Source organism: Triturus cristatus, chromosome 11 (genome assembly GCF_964204655.1).
Source record: "Triturus cristatus chromosome 11, aTriCri1.1, whole genome shotgun sequence".
Taxonomy (NCBI): domain Eukaryota; kingdom Metazoa; phylum Chordata; class Amphibia; order Caudata; family Salamandridae; genus Triturus; species Triturus cristatus.
In genome coordinates, this window is record NC_140594.1 from 1,171,194,874 (window position 1) to 1,171,210,803 (window position 15,930).

Consider the following 15,930-nt stretch of genomic DNA (forward strand, 5'->3'; position numbering starts at 1 on the left):
CTACAAAATATCTTAAAGACATTGTCAAAGCCAATAGCTCCGGCTAAACACTTATAAGGTCCCAAAAGAGAGACCTATTGGCTATGCCAATGCTTGTTAATATTTATGTCACCCCTAAGGTAAGACTTTAAAGCCATTAGAACAGGGTAGGAGGCATTTGAAAGTAGGACATGTATAGTTCAAGTTTTTTCACGAAAATTTGTTTTGGCAAGGAAAAATCTCCAAAGTCATTTTTCACTGTGGGAAGGCTGGCACACTCATAGGCTAACACTGGTTTACACTATTACATTTAATACATTCTCGATTCCGTTTTGAAAAAGCTAGAAAACATTTCAAGAACTCAGTTTAATAGTAAATATATGCACACATGCTTTACTACTTTTTAGAAGTGGCGGAGCACATTGAGTGCCAAAACCAGCACAACCAGACAAGGAAAAATGATGTCCTTTAGTACAGTCACACCTTTTTTTATTTTCCATTGATGTCAGGATTTAGGCTTATTGAAACACAGAGAATAAGGCATATGCCTAGTCGGAGCTGGAGTACAGGGCAGTGGGAAGTAGAAAGAATATCAAAACTAGACTGCTAAGTGGCAGAAACCCTTGGATGCTGACTTCCTAGATAATACTAATAATACACTTCTCAGCCACTTAGTGTAGAGACAGTATTTAAGGCCACTTTGACTTGCTGTCTGTCCCTGATAATATGTTACTGTTGCGGTTCTCTGGTTTATAACAGTTCACACCTTTTTACTCGATATTCAAATTTTGTTTTTTTTCCCTGATGGTTCCCTGGCGTTAGATTTGTCTCCAGCTCCTCAACCTTTTGTATATTTGGTTGTGAGTATCTTCTCTTCCTGCCTCCTTAGCTCCTGACTGGTCTTGGTATGTGGTAGTGTCCTGTGGACCCTATTTGCTTTCCTGGTTCACTTGACAGGGGCGGCTCCTCCACGTAGGCGGAGGAGCGTTGCCCCACTGCTTTCTTGCAGGGCGAGAGGCAGAAACATAAAATTGTATTTTAAATACCATTTTATGTTTCTGCTTGTCGCACTGCGAGAATGCAAAATGGTATGCCTGGTTGGTTCTGTCCTGCTCCAGGCAGGGGAGGAGTGGCTAGCCCACTGTTGTGGCGCTGACTGTTTGATCGGCCCCAGGGATGACCAAACCAGTCATGCACACTCTGCATTTTCTCTATGTAGGCTGCATGCAGCCTACATAGAGAAAATGGCCTCCCCATAGACGCCTGTGGGGTTGGCGTCAGAGCCAATCACAACGCTGCCATTGCAGCTTTGTGATCGGCTTAGAGGAGGGGAGGGAGGCTGCCAGCTTCCTGTATGGAGAGGAGAGAGGCGACATGACGCGACAGGGGATCGGAGGAGATTGTAAGTTTAATTAAAAAAAATATATATATTAACCCCCTCCCTGCTTGACCCCCCTCCCCGCGCGAACCTCCCCACCCGTGAGCCAACTGCCACTTGGGGCTCGACATAGCAACATCTGCTACAAAAACAGGTAAACGTACACTCCTCATATGTTTAAGTAAATGCTTTGTTTATATTTCTGACTTTCAAAATTGGTTGAGATTCCAGCTCTGTGTTTACTGCTTACTCTTCCAGCGTAAATTCATTGCCATATAGCTGGGTCTTCACTGTAGTGGTGAAGTGAAGTAAAGAATGATGATGGATCCAGATCTGTGACTGGGGGTGAGTGTCTGTAAAGTTTCAGCGCTCTGCCCACCATCTCCTTGTGTTTGCTTTATTGTTTTATAGACTAATCTTAAGTCCTGTGATATGATTGACTGGATTAGAACTAGATTCTTGAAAGATGTCAGCCATTATTTTCAACACAGCTTGGGCAACAGTTTGATTTCCCAACTATTTTAGAGGTTTCAGAAACGTGCTCCTCAAACTTAATTAGAATTTCCGATGGGCAATGTTGGCGTGGTGCTTCCCCCTTCGATGGCATGTTTCCCGCGTGCATTTAGGTTGCCTGTCTCTGATCCAGTCAAAAAGGCTTCAGTGTCATAGCAGAGCAATATGTGGTTGTTTATGTGATTATCTCTTGATTGGTTCCAGTTCAAATAAGTAGATTAAAAATGAGACATTGATTTGTGTTTTAGGAAAGTAAGCAATCTAGTTTGGCGGGGAAGACCATGGCATGGAAATGCAAGGGCCTCCTGATAAAGGATGGAATATCATTGTGGGTTCTGGACAGCTCACTTGGCATCCTGAGTCTGTCCGAGGCAGCGTCAATGCAGTTAATACTTCTGTCCCCCCTTATGCTGTGAGCTCTGATTTCACATGATTATCTACTGCTCACATCCTGAAATGTTTCTGGAGAGAATGAAGACTGTAAGCGAGGCATAGGATTGTTAAACTTCGTATCTCATGTTCTTCCTATCTCTAGATTTCCACATTTCTTCATTTTCCCCGGAAGGCAAACAGAAACTCAAAATGGATAAGTTTATAATTCGGAAGCGAAAAGCTGGTGACGATGACGTTTGCGAAGAAAAAAATGTAGCAGCTATTGAGCAAAGTACCCAAGAAACAACTGAACGGTCTGTCTCAGTACGTAAGAAGTTTAAAGGGAAAATCGCCAATCCCCGTTTATATAATAAAGCTTATATGAAACTGGGGTTCACATTTTCTGGTAATGAAAACCATCCTTGTCCCCAGTGTTTAGTTTGTGGGGAAATACTTGCAAATGAAAGTATGGTACCAAATAAATTAAAACGCCATTTTACCACAAAACACAGCCATTTGTCAGAAAAACCAGTAGAATACTTTATTGAGCTTGCAAAATCTATAAGGAAGCAGTCTGCATCATTCACAAAGAGAATGAAGACATCGGCGAAAGCTCAAAAGTCAAGTTACTTGGTTGCTCAAATAATTGCCAAAAACAAGGAACCACACACTGTTGCCGAGACCACCATAAGGCAATCTTGCTGTGCTATTGTTCGAACAATGTTTGGGCCAGAATTTGAGATTGAAGTTAATTAAATCCCTTTGGCAGATAACACAATTGGAAGACAGATTCAAGATATGTCTGCTGAAGTTAAGCTGCAAATGAAGGATATTTTTCAAGACGACAATATGATTTTTACATTGCAACTAGACAAATCAACAGATGTCAGTGGGTTAGCTCAATTACTGGTTTTTCTACGTTTCATTCATACTGACAAAATTATTGAGCAATTCCTGTGTTTCCTAGAACTTCCATTGAGAACTAGAGGTGAGGATATATTTAAAACTTTGGATTGCTTCATGAAGGAAAATAATTTGTGCTGGTTAAATTGTGTCAGGATATGCACGGATGGTGCACCCTGGGCGGAATTTGCGGAATTAACCTTCGCAAATTATCGCGAGAATGTTTAAAATTATCGCAAACAAGCAGAAATATCGCGAAGATGCGGAAGTTTTTTTCCGGCATGTTCGCGAGATTTTCTGCATGGTTGCGGGTCGCCAACTTACCCATGTGGTTGCTTGCGGGCGCGGCCATCTTGTTTTGAGTTGTTCTCGCGGTGCATGATCGCGAGAAGAAAGACGTGATCGCGCGACGCATGACGTCACTGCGGGCGCGAACTGTCGCGAGACAGCGCAAATGGCTAAAAACAATACAACATCTCATGGAGAACGCGACCGGATCAAGAAAACTTGTCGGCGAACGCAGGGATTCAGGTAAGGCGATCGCGCGCGCGCAAGAATGTATTATTTTACAGCGCGAGCAAGAAACAAATTATCGCCAAGCTGCGGAAACCGGAATTTTTGACATTTTCGCGCTCTCCGCGGAACGCAAAAATGTCAAATTATCGCAATTTCCGCGAACGGAACGAAATTTTTGCCCAGGCCTAGTTGGCTCAACAAAAGGTTTTATAGCTTTAGCAAAGAAATAAAATGAAAATATCATATTTACTCATTGCTTTTTACATCACGAGGCACTAGTCGCGCAAACCATTGGAAGTGAATTAAGGGAAGTTATGGACAAAGTTATTCAAATGGTCAATTACATTATGAGCCGACCTCTTAAATCAAGAATATTTGCTCATATTTGTGAACAAATGGGGGCAAGGTTTAAAAAGCTCCTACTGCACACAGACGTTCGTTGGCTCTCAAGAGGTCGCGTGCTTTGTCTTGTATACGAATTGCGGGAAATTATGCTTAAACTTTTTGGGGAGAATCAGCAACACGAATTCTGCGATCTAATTCAAAACAAACTTTGGTGCACAAAATTGGCATATCTTGCTGACATATTTGAACATTTGAATCAAATTAACACCAGTATGCAAGGAAAAGGAGAAAATATCTTAACAGCTGTAGATAAAATTTGTGCTTTGAGAGACAAAATAAAAATGTGGGAAAGGAAAGTGAAAGAAGGCAGTTTTGAAATGTTTTCCAAAACTGATGAGTGCCAGCTGAAATGTAGCATCAGCCCGCTGATTGTTGACCATTTAACATTGCTCGGAGAGAAAGTTTATCATTACTTCCCAAATGTTGAAATCCAAGACTTCCAACTGCAACTGGGAACTTTTCACTAACTGAAGAAGTAGAATTAGCTGAAATAAAAAATGATCGAAGTATGTTCATGATGCATGCAGAGGGTGATTTAGACAGCTTTTGGATTCGTGTTACAAAAATGCATCCAAACATAGGTAAAAAAGCGTTAAATATTCTCTTGCAGTTTTCTACTACATACATTTGTGAAGTATCCTTTTCAACGATGACAAACTTAAAGACACTGAAACGTGGATGTTTGAAAATGCTTGATGATGAAATGCGAGTGTCTTTATCTAATATTCAACTAAATATTGACCAGCTGTGTTCATCCTGTCAGGCTCATATATCTCATTAAAATAGTAAGACAAGTGCTGTTGTTTTTATTCCAATTTTGTAATTCTTGTGCTATGAGCGACAAAAGAGCAATATGGAAAACCAAAGTGAAAGAAGGACATTTTGAAATGTTTTCCAAAACTGCTGAGTGCCCGCTGAAATGTGATATCAGCCCGCTGATTGTAGACCTTTTAACAATGCTCGGAGAGAACCTTCATCATTACTTCACAAACCTTGAAATCCAAAAATAATGATTGCAAAAGAAATACATTTCTTTCAACTGCAACTTGGAACTTTTCACTTTCTGAAGAAGAATTAGCTGAAATTAAACATGACACTGAAATGTGGAAGCTTGAAAATACTTAATGATGAAATGCGAGTGTCTTTATCTAATATTCCAGCAAATATTGACCAGCTGTGTTCATCTTATCCACCTCATTCATCTCAATAAAATAGTAAATGCTGTTTTCATTCAAACTTTTTCATTCTTGCACATATTTAAATGTTGTTACTCATAAAGGACAACATGTTTTGGAAATGAATGTGTGTAATATTACAAATCATATTTATTTTTAACAAAATCAATGAAAGGTTTCCGTGAGATATGTTGTGTCCCCATACATTTTGATATTTACAATTTCTGTGACATATATGTATTTGTCCTTTTCTCTAATATGCAGTTAATTTTACCTCAAAGTGCTGAATGGAAAAACATATGACTCGTCTTATTTTCTGTTGCCTTTTGGCGCGATGCGCGGAGGAAAGCGGTCCCACCTGAGTTCAATGCGCAGAGACCGACTGATAAGTTGAATGATTGCTTTACCACTCACAATTCCCCCTTCCTGAATGGATTCTTGTATAGCTCATATTCAGCAAGGCAGCAGGCGGACTTTGTGCATGGTTGGAAAGGTTGGCAGTGCGTGCACCCGCCCTTTTTGTGCTGTAAATCCCTGGGGCACGTGTCAATGTGTGCATCATTATATTCTTATTTCAGGCACAAACCTAACCTTGCTTACACCCTGTTTTGCCAGTCACTGTCTTTGTTAGAACAGATTCACAATTGCTTTATTAACCTTCCTGCTTTCTCAAATTTGCTTGAAAATGCACCATTTGCCCACTATTTTTTCAAATTTTTCACGGGGAGAACCCCCCCTGAACTCCCCTTAAGGTTCGCATTACCGTGTCACTAGGTGGAGATTGTGTAAAAGGCTTGTCACCAACATGAAAAGTTTGGAAAGCTGTGGAGTAGACCCATGATCCATTTTCCCCATTAACATTCCAGTCCCCACTCACTCAATAATCACAACTTTGCTTTATCTCTACATACAGAATCTAAAAGGGCAAATAACATTCCACGCACATTTCGACCCTGTCTAAATAACTCTTACATAACCAATCACAAAAACATCAAACAAATATTCATACTCATGTTATCAAAAAAGCTTCATGCAATGTTTCGGCTCCTTAAGAGAGTGGAGAGCCTACCTCAGGAGCAAGAATAATTTTACTAGACTGTCTTGTGCGAGAGACAAGTATAAACACGTACAAGAAGCAAACCACCCTTGGTGCAGCAACTACTTTTACAACAAGAACTGTAGGTAATTAATTCAGTTTGCTTAAAACAAGAAATGCAGGCAAATATTAATGTGTGTTGCTTTACATTATTTGCCTCCTTTAGGATATGAGTTAGTTCACTATCCCACAAAAAGAGTCATCTAGTTCATATGTTTGTTGACGGGCTGAACTCTTGATAATTGCAACTGTACTCCTATGTCCCGTCAACACCAAGTGGCCAGTCCTCTGTGCTTGTTTAGCAAGACCACTGGTTTTTCATACCTTAGGGATTAACAGTAATCTGCTGGGCTGTGAAGTGTGTATTGGCCTGTGGGGTGATAGGAGATGGCAAGACCTCTTTAAGGTTGTACCAGGATGTGGGTCTGTTATTGTGTCGGGTACCCTTGTATGTTACGAGGTGCTGGACGGAGCAGGTAAAAGGTATAAGGGACTGAAATAAACAGAATTTCTAGATATGCATATATTCATGGAGAAAAACTGCCAGCTAGTTAACAGCAAGATTCTATATTATTTGCCAATATTGTAATAGTCTGTGTTTTACTTGTCATGCAGAGTCTTCGTCAAAGTGTCCTGAAAACTCAATCAGCTCACTCTGGATTTTTGTCAGATTTGCTAAAGTTCACTAAAAGACAGGGCTGTTAACGGACGAAGCCCAATTGATTGCTTGCCCTTTCCAAACTTCCATCGAACGTTATTTGGATCAAGGAAGGGATTACATTTGGAACGCTCTGAAAGATTTGTCTGGTCCAGGTACTTTTTTTTAATGGTTTGTTTCGTTTTGGTGGATCTAGAGAGATTTACAAAAAATGTCTTCCTTTTCACATATTCTTAAATGCCTACTGTCAAATTACAACTTTACGAAGACACCATTAATCTTTAAAACGAAAAAAATTTATATATTTAGAAAATTCTTCAAAATTACTTAAATTACTTACACAGTGAGGAGAGAAAGCTATAAAACCCCAACGTTTTGATTTCCATCACTCAGGGTATTTGTGAATAGTTACACAATAGCTGTTAAGGTTCAAGAATATTTAGGTTTTGCATTGATAATGTATTTAGGTGAACGGCATGCTTGTTGATAGACATTCCCCAAATTCTTTTTTCCAAAGAAAGTTCAGAGAGATCAACTTCCTAGATTTAAATTAGTGAAGTTTGGTTGGGAGGCACCATAGGTGAAGACCCCAAAACAGTCTTGTGGCTAGAACATATCACACATGTGTGAAATGTATTTCTCAGGCCTCTGATCCTATACATTCATTACTTGTGTCACATGAGCTTCATTACCAGGTAGCTTGACTGTTCAAGCAGCTTAAAGTCTGGATTTGATGGTTTTCTGCAAAGAATGGAATTGTAAAGCTCCATCATTTTTAGGCTCTGCGGTGTTGGCGCTTTAGTGGGCTATTGCCTGTAATTCACTCACCTGAGGGAGTGGAATATGAGGGAGTTAGAGGAAACAAGGCAGGTAATGAGTGAGGGTGAAAGATGACAGGATAAACTCTGAGCATAACTGAACAAGCATTGGCATAGCCAATAGGTCTCGCCTTTGGGACCTTATAAGTGTTTAGCCATGCAACAGTCAGGGGCCGATTCCGTTCCGGGTCGGAAAGCACTCCGACCGAGCCGGATCCGGAGTGTTTTCCGACCGAGCCGGAGTCCTGCCGTCTGACCGAGCGAGTACGGTGCGGCCGTATGCTGTTGGACTCGGTTCGGTCGGGCTCCCATAGAAGTCAATGGGAGCCGGTCGTACGACGCGTACATGGGCTCCCATTGACTGAAATGGTACGTCGCGGACAAGTGCGCCCCCCACAGTGAGTACACGTTGGTGCCATACGCACTGTACATGCCTGTGTTGGGGAGACCCATGGGTCTCCCCCTGTGTCCGAGTCGTAAGGCTGCGGGTGACAGGGGGTCTGACGTGGACCCCCAAAGGCAACCATCCGGACGATTTGCGAGCCGGACACTCCGGCTTGCACAGACTGTCTGACGGGTGCATCGTACTGGCTCGGTCGTGAATCGCATCCATTGCATGCCATGGTTAGCTTACGACCGAGACGTACGGAGCGGTTCAGACCCAGAAACGAGTCGGTCGGTGAATTTCATGTAGCTCACATTGTACTTGCTCGCTCGTACAGCTGTACGAGTAGGGCGGAAAACACATGTATGGCGCGTAGTTTTTCCGGCTGGATCGCGTTCGGTGCCCTTCCGACCCGGATCGGAATCGGCCCCTTAATATTGTTGCACCAAGGATATTGTGCTGGATAACTAAACACTTCTAAGGTCCCGAAGGCGAGACCTATTGGCTATGCCAATGCTTGTTAAACATAGCATCCCTGACTTTGTTTGTCCAGCTCCTTTCCCTCCTCCTCCTCCCCCCCACCCTGGATTTTCTTGCTTGCCTGTTATACTCGCCCCTTCCCTTCCTCTCGATTGATGAATTCATATGCATTACACATGACAATTGCATCACTCTTCTATAATGTTGCTGCTTGGATTCAGCCTGTTTTTATTTGAATGTGTGAATTTAATAACACAATTTCAACAAAAAAAAAACACATAACCTGAATATTACCTGAATATTCTCATTTTATTCTCTATTTTGGTGTTCTGGAACCAATTCACGAAGGCATGTAATAGTACGTAAACAAGCACTATAGGAGGTCTGGATTACGTGCTCTAAAATGTCCCTGTGAACAGGCCCCTATGTTAAAAGGCGCCTTGTTCAGGTGTCATAATTGACTCCGAGGTAAGAAAAATATGGCTTCAATGAGTGCGTGTCGTCAAACCGGCTAAAGGGCAGGTACGTGTTGCAGTAAAATTTAAAAACATTCCTACTCAGACAGCTACAAATTGCCTCCTTGACAGCAGTGTCGCTCACACAAACATCAGAGTGTGGAGAGAGTCCTGCTCAGAAAAGGGATGGTGAGGTAGCAGCCTGCTGCCTTCAGAGCACCCATCATTGTCACCAGGTCTACCCTTCATCACACCTCTCATGCCTTGAAGACAAGTCCAATTACCTTTGTTCTAAGGAGACTCAAGTCACAGCAACCCGGCGAGCTTTGAAAAATATAGGAAACATTCTTATGGGACATCCAAGCAAAGTCTGACTATTCAACCTGCCCATAAATCACACTGTCTTTGCTGTTCCAGCTTCAAATGAACCTGTGTCGAATAAATAATCTCCTAATAAAAACTGTTAGAGAAAACCATGCTTTATAATTAGAGGGTGTTGATGGGGTGACAGGGAAAATTACAGAGACGTGCAAACTTTTTCTGAATTTGCGTTTCAGAGAAATTGTCTTTCTTTTCCTAGTAAAAATGAGTCTAGTCATGATACCTGCTTAGTAGAGTTCTTTCAAGAAAATCAAAGAGTGGCAACAAAAGTTTGTAAGAGTCATGAAAGTCGGCGTCTAGAGGAGGCCATTGTATGACAACTCTCGAGTGCTGTGATTGGGCACTTTTTGGGTGGGGCGATGCTCCTCCGCACTAACGGGGGAGCCGCTCCTGTCCCAGACATCAGGAAAGAACTCAAGGCCCCTTTGTCTTGAACCATCTCCTTTCTTACAAACATTCCCAAATACTCTTTTTCCGCAGATCTGTCGATAGAGATGGATCAGAGATTTTCAAGAATTAGAGTTGTTCTGCTGACCTGATCCAACTATGTGCCTTTCCAGGTCATTTTCTGACTATGAATATTTAGGGCCTGATTCACAGAACTAACTTAAGACAAAATCCTAAACTTACTACTTTTGGTATTCACAGAAGTTAGGATTTTGTCTTAAGTTTGTCTTAAGACAAACTTAAGACAGACTTAAGACAGACTTAAGACAGACTTAAGACAGACTTAAGACAGACTTAAGATAGACTTAAGACAGACTTAAGTTAGGATTTTGTCTTAAGTTTGTCTTAAGACTGTCTTAAGTCTGTCTTAAGTCTGTCTTAAGTCTGTTTTAAGTTTGTCTTAAGTCTGTCTTAAGTCTGTCTTAACTCTGTCTTAAGTTTGTCTTAAGACAAACTTAAGACAAAATCCTAACTTCTGTGAATACCAAAAGTAGTAAGTTTAGGATTTTGTCTTAAGTTAGTTCTGTGAATCAGCCCCTTAATATTTCGGCTTCTCCTTATTTTACATGTGTCCGCTTCTCTGTCTCCAACATGTCCCAACATAGACTGCATGTTACGTACTGCGCTTTCTTTACAGCTGTAAAGATGCATGAAGTTCTAGAACCTGTTTGAGTTGTGGATGACTCAAGCAAACACTACAACACCATCTCGGTGGCTGTAGTAGTAGGGATGTGCGGACGCACAAACTTAGCTGTTTTAACTTTACAACGTTTAATAAGTGTTGAAACAAAATATAAATAACATCATTAAGTATTTAGAATAATATTATGACTTAGAAAGAAAGAAGCTGTTATGAAAGGACACAAGCAATGACGTCACATATCAGCATTATGCTTCCAAGAACTGATGTCATCATTTGACCAAAAGTAACTTTAATAAAGAACTTACCAATACATAGGGGAACTAGTGTAACATTACAGGTTAGTGATTTTAACCAGAAGATAATAACAGAAGCATGAATGAGATGCTATATTAGAAGATTATTAGATGAACAAGAGAAGAGAAAATCACAGGATCACATTAAATTTAAGTATAGATTCATTATGGTATTCAGTTCGATTAGTAAAATCACACAAAATATGAAATGCATTAAAAAAAAGAATAAATGAGAGAGGGGGTGACATTCATACTGGTAAGGTTCTCAGAAGTTTGTTAACTTCCTCCTGTAAAATAGTGAAATGTTTATGAACAAATGTAATGACTGGACATTTATTGACATAGTTTCTATGTAGATTAATAAGCCTATAAATTAATATATGTATTATTAGGGGGAAGTAACAGTCAGGTATCTTTGGTGAGGAATGTATGCAGGATAGTTTCGGAATAATATATTTAGTGAACGCTATAAAAAGAGCCTCCGGGCATCCTTGTAAATCAATATATGGTAAACCAATATAATATCCTGGGAGAAGACATATTAAGATATTTTCTATTGGGGGTTTATCTAAATATCATCCGCAAAAGGCATTTTATATCAGAAGATATTCAGATAACTTAAGCCAGGGCTAAATCCAGGTATCTGAAGGGAAAACTATCTTGAGCATTCCCAAAAAATATATATGCTCCGTTATCCTGTGGAATTATATATTTAGGTATGTTTGAAAATAACAGGAACAAATGGATTCAGGTGCGTGTTGTTAGTGGAGGGTATATTCAAGTATCCTTAGGAAAAAATAATAAACTATGACGTTTTGGTAAGATTTGTTTCATGTATCTGTAGAGAAGAAAGCACCCTGGATCCTCTTGGGAGCACATATAAATTTAAGTACATTTCTAGGACAGTATATTAAAATGTCTCTGTGAAAGGATATATTTAGGAAACATAGCCCATGTTTAGGTATGATTTGCCAAAGCATGTTTTCAGGTATCTTGGGGAATTATATAGTCCCATACCACTAAATATATATATATATATATATAGACATGTACCTGTGAGGAGTGACGTCTTCCAATATTAAAAGAATATATGCTTACAAAAGGAAATATGTCTATTACATATTTGGCAGCATTCATTACACAAAATGCAGTGGTATAAGAAAATACATTTCGCTGGGATCCATTAAATATGGAGACTGTTTAATGATTGTCTGGTAAATATGGCTTCCATCATCATAACAGCAACCCCAAACCACTCTGCAGTGCCTCACCACTGTCAAGGCCACTGGGATTATGTGAAATGAACGACCAGGGTATGCAGCAGAGTGACCAAACATATGTCGCAAGAAATAACAAACTATGAGGCATTATGTGTCACATTTCTGGCACGTTTTGCAACAATTTATGTGGCACATGTGGTAAACTATAATTATGTGATTAATGCTGCAGCAACAGAATTGCACAGTTCCACAGACACTGACTATTGCCTGTTGTTTTGAGCACAATCTAAATAAATAGAATTGGAAATAAATAGCATTTGACAGCTTCTGTTTGGTTGGGTTACTGATTGACATGGGTGTCTGACACAGTTGGACTTGGTTGTCTAGCGCCCATCTTACAAACTGAGGCCGTTCGCCTCTTCCACTCTCCTTCGCATCGAGGGATATGCCCATTTTACTAACATGTTCTGAATAACGTGACGTCATATCTGTGGTTTGTTCTGAATGTGTTGCTATTGTCAGAGAGTGATATGTGGCAGAGCCTCCTCTGAAACTGACCTCAATACACTGAAGAGCCCTACACCCATAGAGAGGCGGGTACCCAAGAGATGAAAGCCCTATCTTCGGGCCTTCCAAGATTCACCCACCCCCAAGAGCCCAAACTCACCCACCATACCTTGTGCAAGTTCTTGTGCTACTCCCTCCCACCTGCCGGGCACTCAGTACCCTCACACAGCAACCCCCTATGAGGCCTCAGACGTGCACCGTCTGCAGAGCTCCTTGTCCCCTCACAGGCCGCCATCTTGAATTCCTTTACATGTCTTCACCCTCCTTCGACCTGTCACATGATTCCAGCTTGCATCCACCCAACAACTGCATCAGAACCCGCAAAGACTTCTGCCTACCCCAGAAAGGAGTAGCGGCCCATTACAAATTAAAAGCCACACCCCATTATTATCTACTGCTCAAAGCAAGCACTGGATCAAACATTTGGAGCCAACTTCTGGTGTGTCACGAATATCCTACCAATAAATAAAGGTGCCTTTACCTGCCCTTCAGAAACCGAGGCCACACGCGAGGCCCTGTCTTCTGACACATTGCTGCTGCCTGTGCTTTTTAATTGTGGGATTAGTAGTTACAACATCCTCTCACATCGCAGTCAGAGAAAGAAAAGTAAAGTGAACTATGTGACAATCTTACAGGGGCACCCTGTGAAGAAAAGGCTGTCATGTTTGTAACACACAACAAAATAAAAACGCCTGTAAGTGAACCACACACATTCAGCATTTTTTGTAAATTCTGAAGTGTGATGGAAACAAAGCTTTTAATGGATTTAAAACAAATGAAGACACCTTACTTGGTGAGGCCCAAGGGATAAGGAGTCACTGAGACCCGATGTCCACACACTGTCATTTGTGTGCGGTACAGTTTTATCAGTAAAACTCTAGTCTGCGTATGTCTAGTTGCATTTCAATGGACTATGTGCTGCCTGTAAGTCACCGTGCACTCCCACATGGTGCTTTAGGTACATTAAACACTTGTCTGCCTCACGTCTATTAAAGGTAGGTGGGTCACGAACGTCTGTCTTTCTAAAAAGTGCGTCTAAAAAGCTTGAAATGCACTGAACGCGACACTTCGAGTAAGGACACTAGGGCTGGGCCAAATCAAGACACATTACACAAAGGTAAACACTATTGTTATTAGAAGTCCCCTTTGGTAAAGAACTTCTATTTCATATGAAATCCAACACAACTGCAGTCCCATAAAACAATGTTGTGTGTCGTCCTGGAGAGGGCAATGCATTACTGAAATATATTGTCCGTTCCCTTTACACACACTTTACCTTTTTTGTTTTTTTACAGATTTTGTTTTGGATGCCCATCCTATTGAGTTGTTATTTGTTGATTTAAGTAATTGATTCAACACTAAGGACATGCAGATCGATTTACAGAAAACATTTTTATTTCAGCAGGTGCCTTTCAAAATTGAATGTAACCTGATTCACAAAGGTAACTTACGCTTTTGATTAAGTTTACTACTTTGGGGTAGTCTCAAACTCTGAGAGTAAGTTTCTACTACAATAAATCAGTAGTAAGTCCAGCATTACACATGGCCCACCACTGTCCTGTAGAAAATGATGGAGTTTGCAGTACCAGTGTTTGGCCAAATGTAGGGCTGGACTTGAGACAAAAGTGTAAGTTAGTACTAAAGTGTAAATTACTGCAAAAGTGAAAGTTACTGCCAAAGTGTAAATAGTGTAGTATGTGAGCAGCAAAAAGTAGTAAACCTGCTCAAAGTATAAACTTACTCACAATTTCAGTTAGTGAATCAGACCCAAGGTGTTGTACATAGAACAGAGTGGTGTGTAAGAGTCTTGTTGAATCTATATGACAGCATTCAGGGTGTGAAAGGGAGGTGTTTCTGAGCATGGACCTGGGACAGCGCCAGGAGGCTTGCTTCTTGTCGCATCACACATATTTTCAATTAAAGGCAGAGGGGCCTTGGTTTTTAGTGTCCTGCCCAGAATAAATACCAATGGTGCAGGGATTTCTATTTATTCGAGCGGTAAAAGGAACCAGTTCCCAGCTAAACCCTACAAAATGGGGCACAGTGTGTGCATTTTGGGACATTCCATAACAACACTTTCACCTCCATGTATTTATAGTGCTCCGCTGCCTTTTGGCCAGGTTTGTGCTGTACAAATACTACAATATATAGCTGTACATAGATACGTTTACTGGGCATTTTTCAGCTGCAAATATCAACAGGTTTCACTTGCCAAAACCTACTTGGGGAGAATAATGGGGTTTGCACATTATGGCTCCTGGTAAATACTGGGTTTGGTTAACTGCACATCTCGAAACCATCACCCCTGCACAAACTGGAGTCCATGCCCGCTCACACATTTAGGACGTACTTGCAATCAAGGCTTTAGAGGTAAAGTGAACCCTACATTTTTTTTTATCAACTGTGAGAAGCCAAGATTAGAAACCAGTTGTGTGATATAGAAAATAAATACATAAGCTTTGAACCAAATCCTGTCCGTTTTCTCATTTTATGTTATGGATGATGTTGCAGTGTATTTACTCTTTATGGTGTGGAATAAATACCCCATATGCATATCCAGAACGTGCAATGTATTATTCATTATCCTTGGAAGTCTGGTGACGTCTTAAACTACAAGGCCTAAGGCCAAGGGCTTTGTAAATATCACCATAACTCAAAGAGTGAAACAGAGGACCATATTTCAGTTTAGTATTTTTTTATTTAAAGTTTTTTTGGGGGGGTACTCAGATTGAAAGGGGTGTTGACATCTCAAATGACATCACTGATGAGATCATTAATAACACCATGGTCATCTCCAGGATTAGAGTTACTGAGTGTTAATGTGTGGGTCTCTAGCATGACCGCAGTGTAGCCCTGGAGGCAAGCATGATTGTACATGGTGAAAGTTATGTGTTGCACCTTTTACAAATCACTAAGGTTTGTGGTGCAAGTACAACACCCCGTGAAACAAGATAAAGGCTGAGCACACCGAACGTGGGTTGCAGAGATATGTTTGAAAGTAGCTTGATGCTTAAAACAAAAGTGTGTTCCAAAGAAATCTGTTAGAAAGGCCAAATCTTCTGTTCACATTAAATAATCCACCGGTGGATTTGGGGGCACGGGGCCATATTTAATTGATTATAATGCATTGCAATAGACAAATTCTATACAGCAAGGATATTTATAAAGTGTGGATGTTTATTTCCAGAACTTCGCGGTAGATTTTGAGACACTGGAGATTGTTGATTAATATGGGGCTGTCCCACT